This window comes from Anopheles merus, unplaced genomic scaffold (genome assembly GCF_017562075.2).
Source record: "Anopheles merus strain MAF unplaced genomic scaffold, AmerM5.1 LNR4000162, whole genome shotgun sequence".
Taxonomy (NCBI): domain Eukaryota; kingdom Metazoa; phylum Arthropoda; class Insecta; order Diptera; family Culicidae; genus Anopheles; species Anopheles merus.
This window is the reverse complement of record NW_024427742.1, coordinates 17,501-29,222: the sequence shown is the minus strand read 5'-3', so window position 1 is coordinate 29,222 and position 11,722 is coordinate 17,501.

The window sequence follows — 11,722 nt, the reverse complement described above, 5'->3', positions numbered from 1 at the left end:
TTCATTCATTTCATTCAAATCTCAAAATTTTGAAATAACTTTAACTCTGAAGAATTAAATTAACACATACAAAGCCTTCCGCGATAATAATAATTAAACCAGTCCAATTACTTTCCGTTGGAAATTTTTTCTTTACTTAAAATATTAAAATATTATTTTATTCTATTCAAATATTAATACGAAAAATCTTCATTAAACAAGTCTTTTATTAAAATTAATAAACCGCCTTAAGCACAATACAGCAAAATTAAATAAATTCCTCTTTTATACATTGCCTCATTATTGCTATAGCATACTTCAATTTCAAACCATCAATTTAATTTCACTCTACAATCGATCTCAATTCTTATATACATCTTAAAACTTAATATAAATTATTTGAATTAAATTAACAAACTCAGTTGCTTAATTACAATTCTTCACCTTTTAAATTATTGGCAATACGTTCTCCCAATCCATAACCCTTAACAAGTACAAATTAATCAAATCACGTAGTTATTCCTTTTCTCCCGGTTTAAGCATTCCTAAACTTCATTCATTTCATTCATTTCATTCATATCACAAATAATTAAATAACTGAAACTCCAAAGAAATAAATCAACACATACAAAGCCTTCCGCTATAATAATTTTATTTACACTAGTTCAATTCCTTTCCGTCGGGAAATTTATTTCAATTAAATTATCTAAATATAATTTTATACTTTTCAAACATTTATTCATTTAAACAAGCCTTTCAATTAAAAAAAATTATTAATTGCCTTCAGCAAAATTCATCAAATTAAATAATCTCAATTTTAATTCGTTGCTTCATTATTGCCATAGCATACTTTCATTTAAACCATCAATTTAATTTCCTTATACAATCATTCTCAATCTATCAATACATCTTCATACTTAATATAAATTAATTTATAATTAATTTAATAAATTCGTTTGCTTAAATTACAATTCTCCACCTTATTAATTAATGACAATACGTTCTCTCCATCCAAACCCCTTAACAAGTAGAAGTTCATTAAATCACGTAGCTATTTTCCCCCGGTTGTTGCATGTTTAATAATATATATATATTTTCTATTTTGAAAGTTGAGCAATAACTTAAAAAGATTTATATTAAAGCCCCATACCATTTTGACATTAAAATTTAAATTATTTGACACTTGCAATTGATTAATTAATTATACTCAAACATTTAAATGAAATAAACCCACTTTAACTCAAGGGCTCTGAAATACTTTCATAAATACTTTACTACTTTTATCTGCTGGCCCGATCCCACAAGAACGATTTAATATACAATAACAAAAGATTAAAAAATCAATTAATACTTTTAAAGCCATACTCCATAGATAATTCTCATAATAGTTGATTCAATATTTTAATTATCCATGCAGACCTTATATTCAATCTAAAGTTAATCCCTTTTTATTATTGCTTTGCTTATTATTATATTCATTCAAAAAAGAACTCAATATTTAAATTTAAAGAATCCATCCTAACAAAATTTCAAAACTCTCGTAAAGCTAACAAAATAATCTCCAATAACGGAGCATAGAGCAAGGTGACCGGAAACCCATTTTACCTGTAACCCGTAGCATAGCCAAAATAGAACGGGGGAAAATTCCCATTTTACCTGTAACGTTGAAGCACACACGTCTCCTCACGTAGTTTGTCACTTTTAAGCATTCCTAAATTTCATTCATTTCATTCATTTCATTCAAATCTCAAAATTTTGAAATAACTAAAATTCTGAAGAATTAAATTTAATACACCAAGCCTTCCGCGATAATAATAATATTTACACTAGTTCAGTTACTTTCCGTTGGCAATTTTATTTCAATAAATCATTTAATATTATTTTATTCTTTATAATATATATACAAATATATATATTTAAACAAGTCATTCATTAATAATATATTGACATCGCCTTCAGCGCAATAATACACAAATATATATTCTTGCTTTTAATTTCATTGCTTCATCATTTTTAAGCATAATTTCCATTACAAGCCATTTAAATCATTTCCCTTAACACCCAATATTAATTCCACTTGACATTAGTTTCAATCTAATTCATTTCCAAATAGAAATTTTATTTAACCACGTAGTTATTATTTTCATCCCGGTTCTCTGCATGTTTATTAAAATAAATTAGTTTTTCGATTTGAATAGTTTTTAAATTAATTAAATTGATTATTTACATTATCAATTGACAGCTGACCACTTGACATCAAACGTTGACACATTATCAAATGACAGCTCAATATTTCTGACAAGTGACGTCACGTCGACATTTAAATTGGTTGACAGTTATTACTTAAATTAATTAACAGTCGTAACGGAAAAATTTAATAATATTCAAACATTTAATTAAAATTAACTCACTTTTGCTTAAAAATTCTAAATTATTAAATTAAAATTTTTTGCTGGCATCCTTAATAATTAACATATTTACATTACTAATATCCAAAATCACTTGATTGACAATAGAAATTTATAAATTAAACTCCTAATTTTTTTGAATAATCATCATAACACTTGAAACAATTCTTTAAAATATCCACATAGAAATTATATTCAATTTAAATTAATTATTATTAACTCCTTGCCGATTTCTAACATCTTCATATTTAATTAAACCGTTTGGTTAGATTTATATCACACACTTGACATAAAACGTCATTTTCATTTGACAATAAACAATTCTGACAACTTTTTTACACCTGACATTGACATTAAATAGACTGACAGCTTTTTTATAAAAAAATCTAAATTTCAATTTATTAAGCTTGATACCTTATTAAATAATAATCGGAATTCCTTCCCCCCTCTAACCACTTAAAAAAAAAAAAAACAGCACCTTTCACTTTTATTTAACTTATATCCAATCTTAATTACCCTATTCATTTATGACTAATCTTGCTAAATTAAACTAACTCAATTTAAATTTCCTTGTTTGTTACAATATTATAATTTTCAAATAGCTTCTGTTTAACTTAATAACAAACGTGACATTAAATTTTCGACCTTAGACAATTGACCCTAGACCAATTGACAACCAATAATAATTTTTTCAATTGACACTTAATCAGGCCTGACAAATTAATTAATTACGTGACTGACATTTACATTAAACGTTCAATAACACCGACAAAAAAAAACTATTGACAGTTTATATACAGCGCGAAATCTTTGACATCTCGCGTCAAAACACGACAATTATTTTAATTTTCCTTCTTAATTATAATAAATTAACATTAAAATCTCGCTTATTTAACACTCGTAGTTACATTATCCCAAAGTAGCCTAAATTATTCAATCAATTATTAAATTTTGCCAGTCCCTTTAGAAAATCAGTAGACAGTCATAAATAACTCCATAGAAATTAACCATAGAAATTAACGGTAGAAAAATGGTGATGAATACACGCTCCACTTTACTCGTAGAAATAGTCCCTCGAAGGCAGGAACCAGTAGATATTCCACCCGCCGTAGCTCACTGGGAACGATGTCCCCGTCTAAGGCTTCGGCCACCAGCTTTGGTAGACGGGCATCAACAAACCAGCTGATAGCCCCCAAGGCGATGGCACCTGCCCTACGAAGAGCTTCTTCGGTAGAGGTGGAGGGGAAAGCAAAAAGGGTATCTGTTCTCCCGCAGATCGCGGAAGACAGCCAAGGGGAGGGTTCCAAGGCAGGGCAAACATATGACAGGAAATTTTTCGCAACTGCATATCCAGCAGATTCCAATCCCATGGGCCCATTGCAAAAAGCAAAACATGAGCTCATGCTGTTTATCAGGGACACCGTGAAGCACAGGGCTATTTTAGCAAAAACGCCCCAATTTTCTGATTGGGAACAGCGTATAGGCTCAGTATTAGCCCTGTTGCACAACCTTCCAGCATTTTGGCTAGGGGAGGCCGGGTCAGGAATTGATGTGGGAACGGGAACAGAGGATCTTGTGGTGGAGGATCCGGTTGTGGAGCAAGACTTGGGGCCTTTGGCAGGCCCTAATCAGGAGCAGCAACCGGGTTCCATTCCCTTGAATGAGTCTGACATCACCAAATTCTTCACTGTTTTTGGGGGAATCATGCGGGAGATGTATGACATAATAGTTAGGGAAAACGAGGCCAAGACAGCAGGAAATAAGGAACAGGGACAACAGTTGGCGGGTCACGGAGGGAAAAATAGCAAGAAAAAGGGAAAGGGTGGGAAGGGGGAAAATAGTAAGGTTGTTGCGGCAGAGGAACCGTTGGCAGGGGAAATTTTTTCAAGTGACCAGGGATCTGGACCACAAGGGGGGCAAGAGGGGGCGCAAGAATGGCGGACGGTAAAGGGGAAGACTGCCGTGCGCCGGGAGAGGAGGAAGAGGAAGAAGCAGCGTGAAGCTGAGCAAGCAGCCAGCCTCGCCGCAAATACCCAACCTTCTGCTCCCCAACCCAAGCAAAAGCCGGCACCTGCCTTTAATCCCAGGGCCGGCAGAATGCCAAACGCCATTGAACTTGAATCAATTGGGGGATTCAAGTACGCGGACATGATGCCAATCCTTAGGGAAACGGTGAAAAAGGAGGATGTGCAGAGAATTCGCACAAACTTCAAGGGTCATCTACTCCTGGAATTAGCACCATTGTCGCACCAGGAAACGATGACCCTTTGGAGAGAGGTGTCCAAGGCTCTTGACGGCAAAGCCAAATGCCGACCGCGGACACCCTCAGTGCGGGTGAACTGCACCAACATTCCGCCTGGCACTTCATCCGAAGAAATTTCTTCGGAAATGAGTGCCGCGTTGGGCGTTGAAATTTTCAGCGACCAAATCACGACCGTAAAAACGCATTACGGTACGTTGGTCGCATTTTTCGATTGCCCAGCTATAGCGGTCACCGACCAGGCCCTTGCGAGGCAGTACACGGTTGGTTTCAGCAAATGCTGCAGGCTTCGGCTATTGGAACGCCGGCGGCAATGCTACCGGTGCTACGAATACGGGCATACTGCTGCCCGCTGCCGTGGCAAGGACCGTAGTAGCAAATGCCACCGTTGCGCAGAAGATAAGCACGAGGGACCGTGCACTAGGGAGCGGAAGTGCTTGGGATGCCAGGGCCCGGATGCAATCGGGCACTCGCTGGGCCAGCGCAGTTGCCGCTACTTTGGAAAGGTAACCCCACAGCCCAGTCATGATTAGAGTGTTCCAACAGAACCTCAATCATGACCAAATGGCACAAGACTTGCTTTTGCAAAGTGCTCGTGCCGAGGGTTGTGATATTTTGATTCTCTCGGACCCCTATTGGGTGCCGAGTAATAACAGCAATTGGGTTACCGATACCACTGGCCGGGTCGCAGTGGTATCAGTTGGGGATTATCCTTTTCAGCGCATCATTGACAACCAACGCGAGGACTTCGTTGTGGTCGAGATGCGGGGAATTGTTTTCTGCTCCGTTTACCTACCACCCGTGGGTTCCGATTTGACTGTCGAGGAGTACAAACGCAAATGGACCGAAATTGTGTCTGTACTCCCACGGAATCGGGACACCGTGATCGGGGGTGACGTAAACGCCTGGTCAGGTGCATGGGGGATGGAGCGGAGGCCAAACGATGGGGAAAGGGTATCTAGGGGGGGAGTTGTGATGGACGCGGCGGCCGCCTTGGGATTGGTTCTCCTAAACCAGGGCAACCAGAGCACTTGGATGGGGGGAAATGGCCGCAACTCCATAGTGGACGTGTCGTTTTGCAGCCCTTCTTTGGTAGGGGAAAATAATTGGCGCGTTTGTGACGAAACCCCAAGTGACCACAATACTATTAAGTTTGTGGTCGGCAGGGTTCCGAGACAGCGCGCCAATAACGTGGGACACTCAGCAGTGAATGGGGGAAGGTGGTCCACAAGATTCTTCGACAAGGATTTGTTCGTTGAAATCTTGAGGGACCAGGACATTTTTGGGCATGTTGCTACGGCAGAGGAGCTGACCCAGGCCATTACGGTGGCTTGTGATGGCACCATGCCTAGGCAACCCCCAAGGCGACAGGGCCGGCGTCCAGTTTATTGGTGGACGTCCGAGATTGATCGGTTGCGCAGCCATTTTCATGGAATGAAACGGCGGTTCAACCGGGCCCGGACCGAGGAGCAGCGCGAGGAAAGGCGTCAAATGAAGTCGGACGCACGCGCTGCCCTGGAACGGGCCGTCAAGCTCAGCAAGGACCAACACAAGCAGGATTTGCCGGAACAATTGGAACCGCACGGCTTTGGCCCTGCGTACCAAATCCGCAAGCAGCAGTGGGAAGGAGCTCGGGTTCCGATGGAACGGGATGCTAATAAGCTCCAGTTCATCGTGAATGAGCTCTTTCCCGAGCGTCCCCCGATGGAGTGGCCCGAGACGGAAGTAGGTGGGGATCCGATGGATCCGGTCTCGGAGGAGGAGTTGGCGGAAGAGTTGAAGGAGATTGCCCGCTCACTCAACCCCAAGAAAGCTCCAGGGGACGACAATATTCCGAATATGGCTGCAGCTGCGGCAATTATGGCTTTTCCTGCCGTTTTTGCCAAAAGCTATAAGCAGCTACTGGAGGCAGGCACTTTCCCCGACGCATGGAAGCGGCAGCAACTGGTGCTGCTTACCAAGTCGGGGAAACCACCTGGGGAGCCCTCGTCATACCGGCCCATTTGCTTGCTGAGTGTGTTGGGGAAAATTTTGGAGCGGTTGATTCAGCGGAGGCTGACAACCCACCTGGAGTCCACTGGGGGACTTTCGGATGCCCAATACGGTTTCCGTAAAGGGCGTTCGACCGTGGATGCCATCACTCGGGTGATGGATAACGGGAAAGTCGCTCTTGATAAAAAGCGAAAGGGGGATCGCCTCTGTGCGGTGGTAACGGTGGACGTCCGGAATGCCTTCAACTCGGCAAACTGGACAGCGATCGGCCAAGCTCTGCAGCGTAAAAACACTCCGCCTTATTTGCAGGCGTTGCTGCGGAACTATTTTATTGGCCGAACGCTCCACTACGATACGGATGAAGGAGTAGTGTCGAGGACTGTATCTGCTGGCGTTCCTCAGGGTTCGGTTCTAGGACCAACACTGTGGAACGTCATGTATGACGACCTACTCCGCTTGCCGCTCGAAGGACTACGAGCGGACATCATCGGGTTTGCTGACGACGTGGCCTTCACATTTTTGGGAAGGACCACGGAACAGGTCAGCGCGTTAGCAACGGCTAACCTGGAGAGGATCGAGCGGTGGTTGCAAGGAGTCGGTTTGGAACTTGCCCACCAAAAGACCGGGTTCATGATCTTTTGTACCCATCATGTCCCGCAGCTCGCAGAGCTACAAGCGGGCGGTCACTCGATCCAATCCACGGAAACGCTGAAATACCTGGGAGTGGACCTCTGCCGCAAACAGCACCACAGCCGGCATCTGGAGAGGGTGGTCAATAAGGCTTCACGGATTACGAATGCCTTGACCTGCCTGATGCCGAATAAGCGTGGTCCTAAGAGCCGCAGTAGGAGACAGCTCGTAAACGTCGGCAACAGTATCATCCGATACGGAGTTGCCACCTGGGGGCGATGGGTCTTAGACAAGGAGACCCATCGCAAATCGGTCCAAAGGGCGCATCGACCGGGGGCTCTCCGAGTCGCCAGCGCCTTCCAGACCGTATCCTATGATGCCGCTTGCGTTGTCGCCAACACCACCCCGTTAGTCCTCCTCATGCAGGAGGATATCCGCTGCCACGACGAAAAGGTAGCGAGTGGTGGCGTTCAATCGGACATACGGAAGCGACAACGGGAGGAAACGATGAGGCGCTGGCAGGACCAGTGGACCACGGGTGCAGGGCAACCAGGAGCACCAGGATTGAAGACGAGGAGACTGATCCCAGACATTAATCTCTGGGTCAGCCGCAAGCATGGGGAAGTCGACTTTTTCCTCACCCAGCTCCTCACGGGGCACGGGTTCTTGCGCTCCTATTTCGTCGAGAAAGGCATCCTGGATGGCTCGCCCAACTGCCCTGAATGTGCGGACGCCGTGGAAGACGTGGAACACGTGCTGTTCCACTGTCCACGGTTCGATCGGATCCGGAACGAGATGCAGCAGCGGTGCCATTCCCGAGTAACAATGGATAACATTGTCTCGGAAATGTGCGCCCGCAGCGATACGTGGGAGGCCGTCCGCGCCGCCGCCAGGACAATCTTCTCCACTCTCCAAGCGAGATGGGATGTCGAGCGTCCACCAACGGCAAGGCGACGCAGGCGGGCCAGACGGCGGGCGAGGGACGCAAATGGCGGTCCTTCAGGCCCTGCGGCACGGCAACAACCCGTGCCACAAGGGCCACCGTAAGCTGGAAAGTTACTAATCTTTCTTCTTTCCTTTCGTTTCTTTCCAGCTTTCTTTTTCTCTTCTCTCTTCTATTTTCAGCTGTTTCTATCTCTTTTCTGTTTTCTTGTTTCCTCTATCCAAATTTCATTTCAGGAGAACTGCCTTACGTGCTTGGAGTGGTGACCAACGATGCAGACCCCCATTGCCCACCCGAAGTGTGGGCGATAGGATCACAGGGACCGCGTCGCACCACGGAAAGCAGCGTAATAAGCAGCATCAGCAGACCAGATCGCCGCAGAAGATGCGTCGTGAGCCAGGGTGCAACCGCACACACGACTCCGCATGAAGTAATACGCACCACAGCGTACCGGCCGGGTTGGGTAAGTCGGAGAGGGGGATGGAATATGCTCACTCTTCGTTAACAAAAAAAAAAAAAAAAAAAAAAAAAAAAAAAAAAAAAAGGTAGCTATTTAACTTGTTTGCCATGATAAGTAACCTGCTTCCCCGACCGTCGCGGACACCATTCTTGGACAGAAGTCCTAGTACGTAGAGTACTTTCCCTAGGTATGTGCCCGTTCGTGACTATCGTTGCGTGCATACGGACACGCTTGGGTATGTTTACCATACAAGGTTTACTAGGGAAACCTGCTTGCTCGACCATTGCCCTCCCGTCGCGGACACCATTCTTGGACAGAAGTCCTAGTACGTAGAGTACTTTCCCTAGGTATGTGCCCGTTCGTGACTATCGTTGCGTGCATACGGACACGCTTGGGTATGTTTACCATACAAGGTTTACTAGGGAAACCTGCTTGCTCGACCATTGCCCTCCCGTCGCGGACACCATTCTTGGACAGAAGTCCTAGTACGTAGAGTACTTTCCCTAGGTATGTGCCCGTTCGTGACTATCGTTGCGTGCATACGGACACGCTTGGGTATGTTTACCATACAAGGTTTACTAGGGAAACCTGCTTGCTCGACCATTGCTCCCGTCGCGGACACCATTCTTGGACAGAAGTCCTAGTACGTAGAGTACTTTCCCTAGGTATGTGCCCGTTCGTGACTATCGTTGCGTGCATACGGACACGCTTGGGTATGTTTACCATACAAGGTTTACTAGGGAAACCTGCTTGCTCGACCATTGCCCTCCCGTCGCGGACACCATTCTTGGACAGAAGTCCTAGTACGTAGAGTACTTTCCCTAGGTATGTGCCCGTTCGTGACTATCGTTGCGTGCATACGGACACGCTTGGGTATGTTTACCATACAAGGTTTACTAGGGAAACCTGCTTGCTCGACCATTGCCCTCCCGTCGCGGACACCATTCTTGGACAGAAGTCCTAGTACGTAGAGTACTTTCCCTAGGTATGTGCCCGTTCGTGACTATCGTTGCGTGCATACGGACACGCTTGGGTATGTTTACCATACAAGGTTTACTAGGGAAACCTGCTTGCTCGACCATTGCCCTCCCGTCGCGGACACCATTCTTGGACAGAAGTCCTAGTACGTAGAGTACTTTCCCTAGGTATGTGCCCGTTCGTGACTATCGTTGCGTGCATACGGACACGCTTGGGTATGTTTACCATACAAGGTTTACTAGGGAAACCTGCTTGCTCGACCATTGCCCTCCCGTCGCGGACACCATTCTTGGACAGAAGTCCTAGTACGTAGAGTACTTTCCCTAGGTATGTGCCCGTTCGTGACTATCGTTGCGTGCATACGGACACGCTTGGGTATGTTTACCATACAAGGTTTACTAGGGAAACCTGCTTGCTCGACCATTGCCCTCCCGTCGCGGACACCATTCTTGGACAGAAGTCCTAGTACGTAGAGTACTTTCCCTAGGTATGTGCCCGTTCGTGACTATCGTTGCGTGCATACGGACACGCTTGGGTATGTTTACCATACAAGGTTTACTAGGGAAACCTGCTTGCTCGACCATTGCCCTCCCGTCGCGGACACCATTCTTGGACAGAAGTCCTAGTACGTAGAGTACTTTCCCTAGGTATGTGCCCGTTCGTGACTATCGTTGCGTGCATACGGACACGCTTGGGTATGTTTACCATACAAGGTTTACTAGGGAAACCTGCTTGCTCGACCATTGCCCTCCCGTCGCGGACACCATTCTTGGACAGAAGTCCTAGTACGTAGAGTACTTTCCCTAGGTATGTGCCCGTTCGTGACTATCGTTGCGTGCATACGGACACGCTTGGGTATGTTTACCATACAAGGTTTACTAGGGAAACCTGCTTGCTCGACCATTGCCCTCCCGTCGCGGACACCATTCTTGGACAGAAGTCCTAGTACGTAGAGTACTTTCCCTAGGTATGTGCCCGTTCGTGACTATCGTTGCGTGCATACGGACACGCTTGGGTATGTTTACCATACAAGGTTTACTAGGGAAACCTGCTTGCTCGACCATTGCCCTCCCGTCGCGGACACCATTCTTGGACAGAAGTCCTAGTACGTAGAGTACTTTCCCTAGGTATGTGCCCGTTCGTGACTATCGTTGCGTGCATACGGACACGCTTGGGTATGTTTACCATACAAGGTTTACTAGGGAAACCTGCTTGCTCGACCATTGCCCTCCCGTCGCGGACACCATTCTTGGACAGAAGTCCTAGTACGTAGAGTACTTTCCCTAGGTATGTGCCCGTTCGTGACTATCGTTGCGTGCATACGGACACGCTTGGGTATGTTTACCATACAAGGTTTACTAGGGAAACCTGCTTGCTCGACCATTGCCCTCCCGTCGCGGACACCATTCTTGGACAGAAGTCCTAGTACGTAGAGTACTTTCCCTAGGTATGTGCCCGTTCGTGACTATCGTTGCGTGCATACGGACACGCTTGGGTATGTTTACCATACAAGGTTTACTAGGGAAACCTGCTTGCTCGACCATTGCCCTCCCGTCGCGGACACCATTCTTGGACAGAAGTCCTAGTACGTAGCGTTCTTTATTGTACTTGATCAGTTTGTATTGCCTTCGCTTTGTTCCATCGACACTTGCTACTGCTCACTAAGGGGTTTTTGTTTGTGATGTGTACGATAAGCCACCGTCTATCCTATCCGGCACTTTATCAACACTTTTCACCCAAGTCATAGGAACGTAGTGTACTTTCCCTGATCGGTACACAATTTTGGTGCACGGCTATCCTGACCGGCAACTTGTACCAACATGGACATCCATGAACGCGTACGCTCGGGCTGCGCCCTCCGTGTTGTACTTTCCCTGATCGGTACACAATTTTGGTGCACGGCTATCCTGACCGGCAACTTGTACCAACATGGACATCCATGAACGCGTACGCTCGGGCTGCGCCCTCCGTGTTGTACTTTCCCTGATCGGTACACAATTTTGGTGCACGGCTATCCTGACCGGCACTAAATCGTCACTTTTCGTCCATAACCTAGGAACGTCGTGTAGGTT